The sequence below is a fragment of the Felis catus genome, chromosome B2, assembly GCF_018350175.1.
Source record: "Felis catus isolate Fca126 chromosome B2, F.catus_Fca126_mat1.0, whole genome shotgun sequence".
In the NCBI taxonomy this organism is placed as follows: Eukaryota; Metazoa; Chordata; class Mammalia; order Carnivora; family Felidae; genus Felis; species Felis catus.
In genome coordinates, this window is record NC_058372.1 from 3,027,354 (window position 1) to 3,037,996 (window position 10,643).

The following is a 10,643-nucleotide window of genomic DNA, read 5'->3' on the forward strand; positions in this document are numbered from 1 at the left end:
AGTCAAAGAAAGAGATAAAGCGAGTCAGAGCACTAGGAGGGTCAAAGCTCGGAGAGGCTGGATGAGGACACTCCCGGTCAAGATCGCGTGCGGTGGAGAAGGCCGCCTCCTGAACGAGTGGGACCAGGAAGCGAACAGCTAGCAATCAGGAGCTAGTGAAACCCACAGAAAATTGAAGTTTGGGGACAGGTAAAAATAGTCACATGGCTCAGAAATCACAGAAATATAAAAAAATAGATTTAAAAATGTGTCGCTCACACCTCTGTCCTCCACCTGTCTAGAAGTCCCTATCAAGTAACTGCTTTAAATTTTTTTTAATATTTATTTTTGAAAGAGAGAGACAGACAACACAAGTGGGGGAGGGAGAGAGAGAGGGAGACACAGAATCCAAAGCAGGCTCCGGGCTCCAAGCTGTCAGCCCAGAACCCAATGCAGGGCTCGAACTCACAAACTGAGATCATGACTTGAGCTGAAGTCGGATGCTCAGCTGACCGAGCCGCCCAGGCGCCCGTCACGTAACTACTTTAATTAATTTGAGCACCCTTCCAGAGTCCTGGTGCAGATAAAAGCAAATATAAATTCATATTCTTGTTTCAATTCTTTTTTAACACAGAATGTTATCCACCTGGCTTTTTTTCATTCAAATATATATTCTGCAGATCTTTCCACATAGAGAGTATCTTCACTTTTTTTTTATAGTATTGCATCATTCTCTTCAGAGAAACAGAACCTATAGATATAGATGATATATAGATTTAGATGCAGAGAAATAGAGATTTTTTTTTTTTAACTGGCTCGTGCAATTGTGGGAGCTGACAAGTTGAAAATCCGTAAGGCAGGCCAGCAGTTTGGGATCCAGATAAGAGCTGATGTTTCTGTCTTGAGTCCAAAAATCCCAAGAGCGAGCCTGCAGGCTGGAAACTCAAGCAAGATTTTGGTGTTACAGTCATGAGGCAGAATTCCTTCTGCTCCGGGAAATGTCAGGTTTTGTCCTAAGGCCCACAACTGATTGAGTGAGGCCCACCCACATTCTGGAGGGTTATCAACTTTATTAAATATCACATCTACAAAATGCCTTCACAGAAACATCTAGTGTTTGACCGAACGACTCAGCACCATAGCCTGGCCAAGTTCACACACCAAATGAACCACCGCCAGCTGCAGCGTTTCACCACATGGACAGCCGGAATTTATCTGACCAATTCCATGGACATTTAGGTCCTTTTCAGTTTTTTGCTATTACACACTACTCGGTGAATTACCTCGTATGTGTGTCATTTAAAACACGTGCAGATGCGTGCAACTGTCAGATGTGGCCCAACTCCCCTCGGCCGCGCTGCCTACCGGCAACATGAGACTCTTTCCCCACCGCCTTGACAAGGACTCTGCCGTCAGACCCGGGGATCTCTGCCAGTCTGACCGATGAAAATGGTCCCTCCATGTAGTTTTCATTCTCCTCGTCTGCGAGCAGAGAGAGTCGAGTTTCAAGGGGATGGGTCAGATTTTAGGGGCCAGGGAGCCAGTGGGTGATGGTAAGTGTACGACTGAAGAAACAGCAGTCTAAGGGGACAGAAGTGTGGCAACCTTAGGACAGAACTGGCTTGCTGGCTGGAGTAGCATGTGGGTTTGGTGAAGATGTTTTTAAATAGAAGAGCCCCACTAGACTTGTTGAAAGTGATAACGAGATGAGTCACCGGAGAGACCGACCGAAAACTGAAGCGAGCGGGAGAGCGGAGTCACGAGGAGACACAGAGAACGACAGCTGGGACGCGTGGCGGCCGGGGCCCAGCGGTGGGTGTGGAAAGCGTGGCAGACAGCAGGCCGTGGGCGGGGAGCAGCCGGCGGGCCCCTTCTGAAGGCACAGGGGGAGGAGAACTTTCGGAACGAGAATTAAAAAGGGAAGGCTCGGAGTCACCGGTGGGCGAGGAGAAGCACACGTGGCAGATGCCCACCGCCCACAGGCCCGGGGACTCCTGCCCGCCGACACCCCCGGCTCCAGACAGAAGGCCAAGGTTTGCCCGATGATTCATCCATGTGGACACTGAGATTCAACAAATATTTACTGAGCATTTACCCGGTGAGGCACCCTGATGTCACTTGGAATGAAATGAGACCAGGAAACGGAGCAGAAGGCTATAAGCCAGATGCCCAAGTCAGGTGTGTCTGAGAGGCCAGGAGGAGACGGGGGAACGTGAAGGTGAAAGGCACGTTCTGGGAAGAGCGGAGATTTACTTTGGTCTCACAAGTACTGTGGAAAACCTGTGAGAAGATAGGTCCCAGGAAAATAAATCACTGAGCATCACAGAGAGGACTGGAGGTGACAACTGTTCGTTTGCGCAGCGGTCACGGGGTGACTTAAACACGAGGCAGGAGAATGAGTGGACCTCATTGTCCCAAAAAGAATCCTTGTACGCATAAAAATTATTACAGAAAATTTCAAATAGACACGGAACAGTACAGCGAACTCCAGTGTATCCCTCACTCAGCTTCCATGATGCCAACCTTGTTTAGCCATCACCTCCTCCTTCCCCACTTTTATTTATTCCTGGGGTATTTTTTTGAATATTTATTTTTGGGAGAGTGCAAGTGGGGGAGGGGCAGAGGGAGGGGGCCAGAACCGACTCTGAGCTGACAGCCGGACTCACCAACTGTGAGATCCTGACCTGAGCCAAAGTCTATGCTCAGCCAACTGAGCCATCCAGGCGCCCCTCCCGGAGTATTTTTAAGACCCAGATACTCTATGACTTGTACCTCTTAACCCACAAAGGGCTTTTTCTTCCTTTGAAACATAACCATGATACAATTACCACAACTAATAAAATAATTTTATAAAGTTGTTTTGAGAATACCTGACTGAAGCATTTGCTAGGGGTTCCAAATAAAAACACTGGTGCTTAGAAACCCTGAAAAGAAATGCTGATACAGGGCAGGTCTTTGATAGTACTATGAAAAATTCCAATGTAAACTATTAACACTGGTGGACGTTCAAGATGAATATGTAAACAATGTTACATAGAAACCAAAACTTTTTTGTTATGTGTCGAGATGTATATTTATATACACATCTCCATACCTAGCATGTGCAGATATAAACACATTGATATGGGGGGCGGGGCTGAAATAACAATTACTAGTATCTGAGTGACGGGACAAGTGTTTATTTTCTGCTTTTCATCCCTTACGCTTCTCGGCCAGTGTGGAGGGGGTCGAGGAAGGGCGGCGGGGCCGGTGCTGGGGAAAGGATCGTGGCCCCTTTGGGCAGGATTAAGTGAAGGACTCTTCTTCAGTCTCCCAGTCCACAAATCAGAAATGCAGCTGAACAGATAGGAGGCACAGAAAGTACATGTTAAACGAATAAAGAGAAGGGGGAAAGGGAAAGCTTCACTCTGACTTATCTTGTGAGAAGCAGCAGCCACAGATTCAGGGTGCCTCCCCAAAGAGGCCCAGCAGCACCTCCCCGGCACCTGGCGAGCTGCCGCCCACCCGACACCCGCAGACTCCTCCGCGGGAAGCCAGTGACGTCCCGCAGGGCCCAAGACTTCCGGGAAATGGAGTCTGGGAGCTGGGACGATGCGGGGGCTTCTGGGAACTGTAGTTCGCAGCTGCGGGTTCCGGGCAGGCCGGGAGGGGCTCCGGCCTTGCGCGGAGGCCACCTCCACTTCGGAGAAGGGACGCGAGGCTCCCCGCGTTCTCACCTGTCATTACTGTTGGTGAAGGCTGCGTGTCCCCTGGCTGCACACGAAAGCAAGCTCTGGTCTACCGAAGCTCCTGGGAGATCAGCTTTGCCGCCCTTGTCTGACAACAGACCCGTGCCTCCCAGTGCGTCTGCGCAGCAGCAGCAACAGGGTAGGACCAAGAGGCTGAGACCACCGCGTGCCTGCTACTATGGGCAACAGGAATCTTTACCAGGACGAACAAACCTGACCTACAACTTTTCAGCCTGAGATTGTGGGGAAGAAGGGTCACCTGAAGGAACACATCCTAAAGCAGAGGTCGAAGCCAGTTCTCATTGCTTTCCCAGGGAAATTTAGGATTAAGGTAGATAAAACCACAAAGTCTTCTGGGAGTATCAAAGAGGTGGTGAGTGGTGGAGTTTTTTGTTTCAGAGTCTGATAGGAAGATATGGCTAACAGAAAGATGAGATTCAAGAGAAAGTGAAATCCGTCTCCAAAGGGTGAAAGGTGAAGAGCAGACATCTCGGAAGAGAACTCTGAAGAAGGCTGGGGAAAACGAACGTCTCTCTTGCTTCAGCACCAGGTGCCAGCGGAATGCATGGGACCTCTCTGACGTCACCCTCACATCAGGCCATGCAGACCACTTCTCTCCCTTTAGGCTCTGCCATATGCCATTATAGTCTAGGAAACTTGTAAAAAAAAAAAAATGCTGAGTTGCCTCTGATGGTTCTGGGGAAGGAACAACAAAATTACCAAATCTTACTTTGCAAAGATGCATTTCCTTGCAGGGAGGCGTGGTAGAAGAGAAGTGCTTGCTCCCTAGCCCCAGACTACCTAGGTTCAAGCCCCGGCTCTAGTTTACTTGCTGTTGACCTTGATTAAATTACTAGCCCCTACTTCAGTTTCCTCATGTTTAAAATATGGATAATGTCAGGGATGGGTTTATTTATTTATTTATTTTTGAGACAGACGGAGAACAAGCAGGGGAGGGCAGAGAGAGGGAGAGAATCTCAAGTAGGCTCCACTCTGTCAGCACAGAGCCTGACACAGGGCTTGAAGTCACAGACGTGAGATCATGACCTGACCCAAAATCAAGAGTCAGGTGCTTAACTGACTAAGCTACCCACATGCCCCATGGACATCCTTCTTGGGGTTCAATAGATTCAATAAATTCATGTAAAGTTTTAGAACAGCGGCTTATAGATAAATAATGTCAGCCATCTCTTTATTGTTACAAGTTATTAAATAAGATCTGAGTATTTTTTACGTGCCTCCACGTTTTAAATCTCTTATCAGAGCAGTCTGGTGGGATAAGTGGAAATGAAGAACAGACTCATGCTAAGTAGCTGACTTTTGTTCAGGGAGTAAGTAGCATTGCTGGGGCTGGAAGCCTCATCTCCTGGAGAATTCTTTTGACCACCACCACATGCTGTCCCTGTTCACAGCCTTCTAGCTTGTATCTATGAAGCCACAGTGATTCTGGACACACCTCAGAGTCAAGTAAGGGGTTGGGAATTCAGGCAGTCCTCAATTTATAAAAAGAAACTGACCCCTGCAAGGGCTAGAGAGAAATTTCTGAGTCCTAAGATGATCTCTGCCTGTTTCAAAACACCTAAGGAGAATGTTAAGTTCATTATTTATTTTGGTGTATACACTATGGGATTATTGACACCTCTATGGAAAAGTAAACTGGTAGCACACTGAACTACTTGGTTATCATCTCCCTTCACACCGGAGGAAGCCTCATTCCAAAACCTTGCTGACCTGAGAATGGCAGCTACAGACGCTGACTGCTCTAAGAAAGTGTTGGGTTCTCACGTCCACAACTCAGAAAACACCTTTCCCACATTGTTATGATGGTTTGTGAGTCAAACACATCAGGGATGTTATTCACTGCATAAGCTTTAAGATTAAAAACATTTTTTTTAATGTTTATTTTTTGAGAGAGACAGAGCGTGTGGGGATGAGGGGCAGAGAGAGAGAGAGAGAGAGACAGAATCTCGCCAGCAGTGAGATCATGACCTGAGCCGAAGTCGGACTCAACCAACTGAGCCACCCAGGTGCCCAGCATTTAAGATTTGACCTAGCACCCTAACTGCCAAGATTTCCTAGGAAAAATAGTTTCTAAGTTGCTGGCCTCTAGGATTTAATTTGTGGATAAAAGGGAAATTCATTTTGGTGGGGCAGTGACTGAGGCCGGGAGACCCTCGTTTATCTATTCGACAGGTATTTCTGGAACGACTACTGTGTGCCAAGCACTGTTTTGTAGCTGTGGACACAAAGGTGAACGGGAGAGACAAATTACCTGCCCTCATGTCTGATTCGGTCAGGAGGACAGGCTTTCATCAAATAATCATGTAAGCTAGAAATTGTGAAGGAGCAAAATGACGTAGTCTGGGAAGTCACTGGAAGCTCCCAGAGGCGGGGACGGCTGAGCTGAAAGCTCACTGATAAGGAGCACATAGAAGGCTGTATTAATCATACTTTCTTATTTTCCAGATTCTCCCCCCACCCGCTGTTTTCTCCATGCTGTGGCATTTGGAACCTCAGAGCCTGGAGAGGGACTGTCCCTTCCCAGGATTAGCCACTTCCTAGTGACAGCAAACACCTTTCCCCACACAGCTTATCTTTCCTACATAAACCGAGCAACCTAGAGCCCACTGTGGCCTCCCACCTACCCTGTGGCTCACTCGCAGCCACTGCAGGTACGAGACAACTCAGGACGGCCCCTCCGCTCCCCCACTGGAAATAATTCAAATTAGCCAATTCTAAACCTGCCTTCCCTTCTCTGCCTGTTCTGTTCCACAGGAAACACGAACAAAGCTGTGCCCACATTTTCCTCCCACCTCTTCAGCCTCCAGACCAACCATGGGCCTCCCCACTGTGGCCAGGCCTGCCACTTGGGGCCTGCTCCTGGAGGCATCTGTGAATAACAAACTCTTTTCAAAGGCAATCACCTGATCTCCTGGTGTCACTGTACCTGAATAACAAGACCTACCTTTTAAAACAATAGGCAAAGAAAACAAGGAAGGGTTTTGAGGCAGAGGGGCTAAGACAGGTGAGCACCTCTGAAAACCCAGGAGAAGCCCAGAGCTTCAGGAGCACAGTGGCCTGAGAGGGTAGGAAGAAGCTGGAGAGGTTAACAAGGGTCTCTACAGACGGTGGGGGCCATGTTTAGAATGCTGATCTTTGGGGGCGCCTGGGTAGCTCAGTCGGTTAAGCGTCTGACTTCAGCTCAGGTCATGATCTCACAGTTCATGAGTTCGAGCCCTGCATCACAGCACAGAGCCTGGAGCCTCCTTCAGATTCCATGCCTCCCCCTCTCTCTCCCCCTCCCCTGCTTACACCTGTCTCTCTCTCAAAAATAAACATTAAAAAAATGTTTTTAATTCAAGAATGTTATCTTTATTCAGATTGAAAACGGATTTCTGTTGGTGGAAAAGCAAACTGGTGCAGCCACTCTATGGAGTATGGAGGTTCCTCAAAAAGTTACAAATAAACTACCCAACGATCCAGCGATTGCACTACTAGGTATTTATCCAAAGAATACAAAAATAAAGATTCAAAGGGGCACATGAATCCCAATGTTTATAGCAGCATTACCGAACAACAAAGAATGGAAAGAACCCAAATGTCCATCAACTGATGAATGGATAAAGATGTGGCATATTACTCAGCCATCAAAAAGAATGAAATCTTTGCAATCACGTGGATGCAGCTAGAATTACGCTAAGAGAAATAAGCCAGTCAAGGAAAGGCACATACCATATGACTTCACTCATATGTGGAATTTAGGGAACAAAAACCAATGAACATATGGGAAATGAGGGAAAGAGAGAGGGAAACAAACCATAAGCAACTCTTAACAATAGAGAACCAACTGAGGGTTGATGGAGGGAGGTGGGTGGGGAATGGGCTAGATGGGTGATGGGTATCAGGAGGGCACCTGTTGTGATGAGCACAGGGTATTGTATGTAAGTGATGACATCACTGAATTCTACTCCTGAAACCAATGCTACACTGTATGTTAATGAACTAGAATTTAAATAAAAATTTGAAAAAAAATAATACAAAACTGTGAAGTTTTGTGAAGTTTTGTGAAGCATGGAATTTTTTTGTGTGTCTCGCGTCCACGAAATACAGCCGGATCAACATTAAACCATCCTGCACACCTAGAAAACTGACTTGAGGATTAACACAACAACCTGCACAACCGGAACCACAGAACTCAGCAGGTATGCCGTGCAGTGTTTAACTGGGGGAGAGAGAGGCCACAGAGGGCAGGGAGCTGTTTTTGCTTGTGGAGAAAGGACAGAGACAGGGGGCGGGAAAAGCACCTCCCAATGAAAGCAGCTGGAGAGAAAGTGGAAGAGTGGAAACAGCCCCACAGACGGAACCAAAAAGGGAGAAATGAGAAAGGAGAGGGCTTAAATTCCATGGAGACTCTATAAAGGGGGAGCGCAGAGTCTGAAACTCTGCAGTTTGATACGTGGAGGTGCTCTGGTGGGAAGGGCGAATCCCAGGAGCAGAGTGAAGTCCAGGGGTCTTTGGGCCACACAGGGAGAGGTGGTGTCCCTGCTGGGAGGACATCTGGTAGAGGCTGTGTGGCCTCCCCACAGGCAAGGCCCCAGTGGACCTGGGAGAACAACTACATTCGCTGGTGCTGGAACAAGGTCCTTGGGGGTGAAGCCTGGCGCCAGATGTGTGCTGTGATTTTCCATAATCCCTGAAAGGCTGACACGCTGCTGCTACACAGTCGTGTGTGCTTTTTCTGGGGCAGGCTGGCACCCAGCGGCAATCTCTGGGCATCGGCAACAGCACGGTCCCGCGAACGTTCCTGGGTGCAGCTGGCACCCGGCCACTGCTCGGTGAGACCCTCCTACAGAGGATCTGAGCAGGTACAAGCTGCAGTCCCTCAGAAATAAGAGGTCGGGAAACAGCCGCATCAGAGATAAAACTCAGGAGGGAGGTGCTGCCTGGGGCTCGGTCAGGACAGTGTAAAAGCAGGGAGTGGACGGTAGCCAGAGAGAAAGGCTGGGTGTGTGACTGCTGATCAGGAAGAACAGAGTTCTGATACTAGAGACCGGGGAGCTAGGTGACGCCATTTTTGCCCCAATTGTGCATGAGCATACACACCTACAAGCACCACAACAATCCACCCCAGTAGGCTAGAAGCGCCATCTAGTGGAGAACAGAGCCGGTACACTAAGCCCCGCCCAACTGGGCCAACCTTGCTCTTCAGGAACACAGATCTCTCTGCCCTCTTAGTTTAGGGACTATAAAGCAAATCATAGTTTGATTTCTAGGGGAAAACAAAGTAATGTCAATCGTATTTCAGTCTGTTCGCTGGTCCATCTATTCAATTTTTTCTTTGTCTTTTTCATTCTTTTTTCTTGAATTCATAAAGAAAACATTTATTTTTATTTTCAATTTTTATTAAAAATATTTTTATTTTTTTCTACTATATTTTTTACTTCTGTGTAAATTTTTTTCAAAGTCTATTTTACTTCCATCATTTCATTTTATTCTATTTCAGTGTACTCATTTTTTCAAATTTTCAAGCGATTTCTTTTTTTTTTCCTTTCTCCTGTTTTCTCTAATCTATCAAGCCCCTTTCAACACCCAGACCAAAACACACCTAGGATCTAGCACTATTTATTTGATTTGTGTGTGTCGGGGGTGGGGGGGGGTTGTTTTTAATTTTTTAATTTTAATTTTTTAACTTTAATGTTTTTTACCTCGTTAATTCCTTTTCTCCCTCCAAAATGATGACACAAAGGAATTCACCCCAAAAGAAAGAGCAGGAAGAAATGACAGCAACACAGATACAAGCAAGATACGTGAACCAGAATTTAGAATCACGATAAGAATACTAGCTAGAGTCGAAAATAGATTAGAATCCCTTTCTGTGAAGATAAAAAAAGTAAAAGCTAGTCAGGATAAAATAAAAAAATGCTATAACTGAGCTGCAATCACAGAGGCAAGAATGGATGAGGCAGGGCATAGAATCAGCGATATGGAGGACAAATTTATAGAGACTAATGAAGCACAAAAAAAGACGGATACTAAGGCAAAAGAGCACGATTTAAGAATCAGTGACTCATTAAAAAGGAACAACATCAGAATCATGGTCCCAGAAGAGGGAGAGAAAAAGGGGTAGAAGGGTTATGTGAGCAAACCATAGTGGAAAACTTTCCTTACCTGGGGAAAGACACAGACATCAAAATCCAGAAGGCACAGAGGGCTCCCATTAGATTCAACAAAAACCGACCATCAACAAGGCATATCATAGACAAATCCACAAAATACTCAGGCAAGGAAAGAGTCATGAAAGCAGCAAGGGGGAAAATGTCCTTAATCTACTAGGGAAGACAGATCAGGTGTGCAGCAGACCTATTCACAGAAACGTGGCCCGCCAGAAAGGAGAGGCAGGATATATTCAATGTGCTGAATCAGAAAAATATGCAGCCAAGAATTCATTATCCAGCAAGGCCATCATTCAAAATAGAAGGAGAGATTAAAAGTTTCCAAAGCAAAAATTAAAGGAGTTTGTAACCACTAAACCAGCCCAGCAAGAAATTTTAAGGGGGCTCTCTGAGGGGAGAAAAGACTGACTAAATAAATAAATAAATAAATAAATAAATAAATAAATACCAAAACCAACAAAGACTAATAAGGACCAGAGAACACCAGCAGAAACTCCAATTCTACAAGCAACATAATGGCAATACATTCATAACTTTCAGTACTCACTCTAAACGTCAATAGACTAAATGCTCCAATCAAAAGACATAAAGTAACAGAACAGATAAGACACTAAGATCTATCCATATGCTGTTACAAGAAACCCACTTTAGACCTAAAGACACCTTCAGATTGAAAGTAAGGGAATGAGAACCATTTATCATGCTAATTGTTGACGAAAGAAAGCCAGAGTAGCCATACTTATATCAGACAATCTAGACTTTA

The 10,643-nt window shown here is 46.2% G+C and overlaps 1 long non-coding RNA gene across 1 annotated transcript; it reads right to left on the reverse strand.

Moving 5' to 3' along the window:
• Window positions 1-3,140: 3,140 nt before the first annotated feature.
• LOC109500265 lies at window positions 3,141-7,239 on the reverse strand. Its single transcript, XR_002157941.2, has 2 exons — window positions 3,696-7,239; window positions 3,141-3,315 (listed from the first exon to the last, which is right to left on the reverse strand). It is a non-coding gene; the product is annotated as an uncharacterized LOC109500265 (long non-coding RNA).
• Window positions 7,240-10,643: the final 3,404 nt, after the last annotated feature.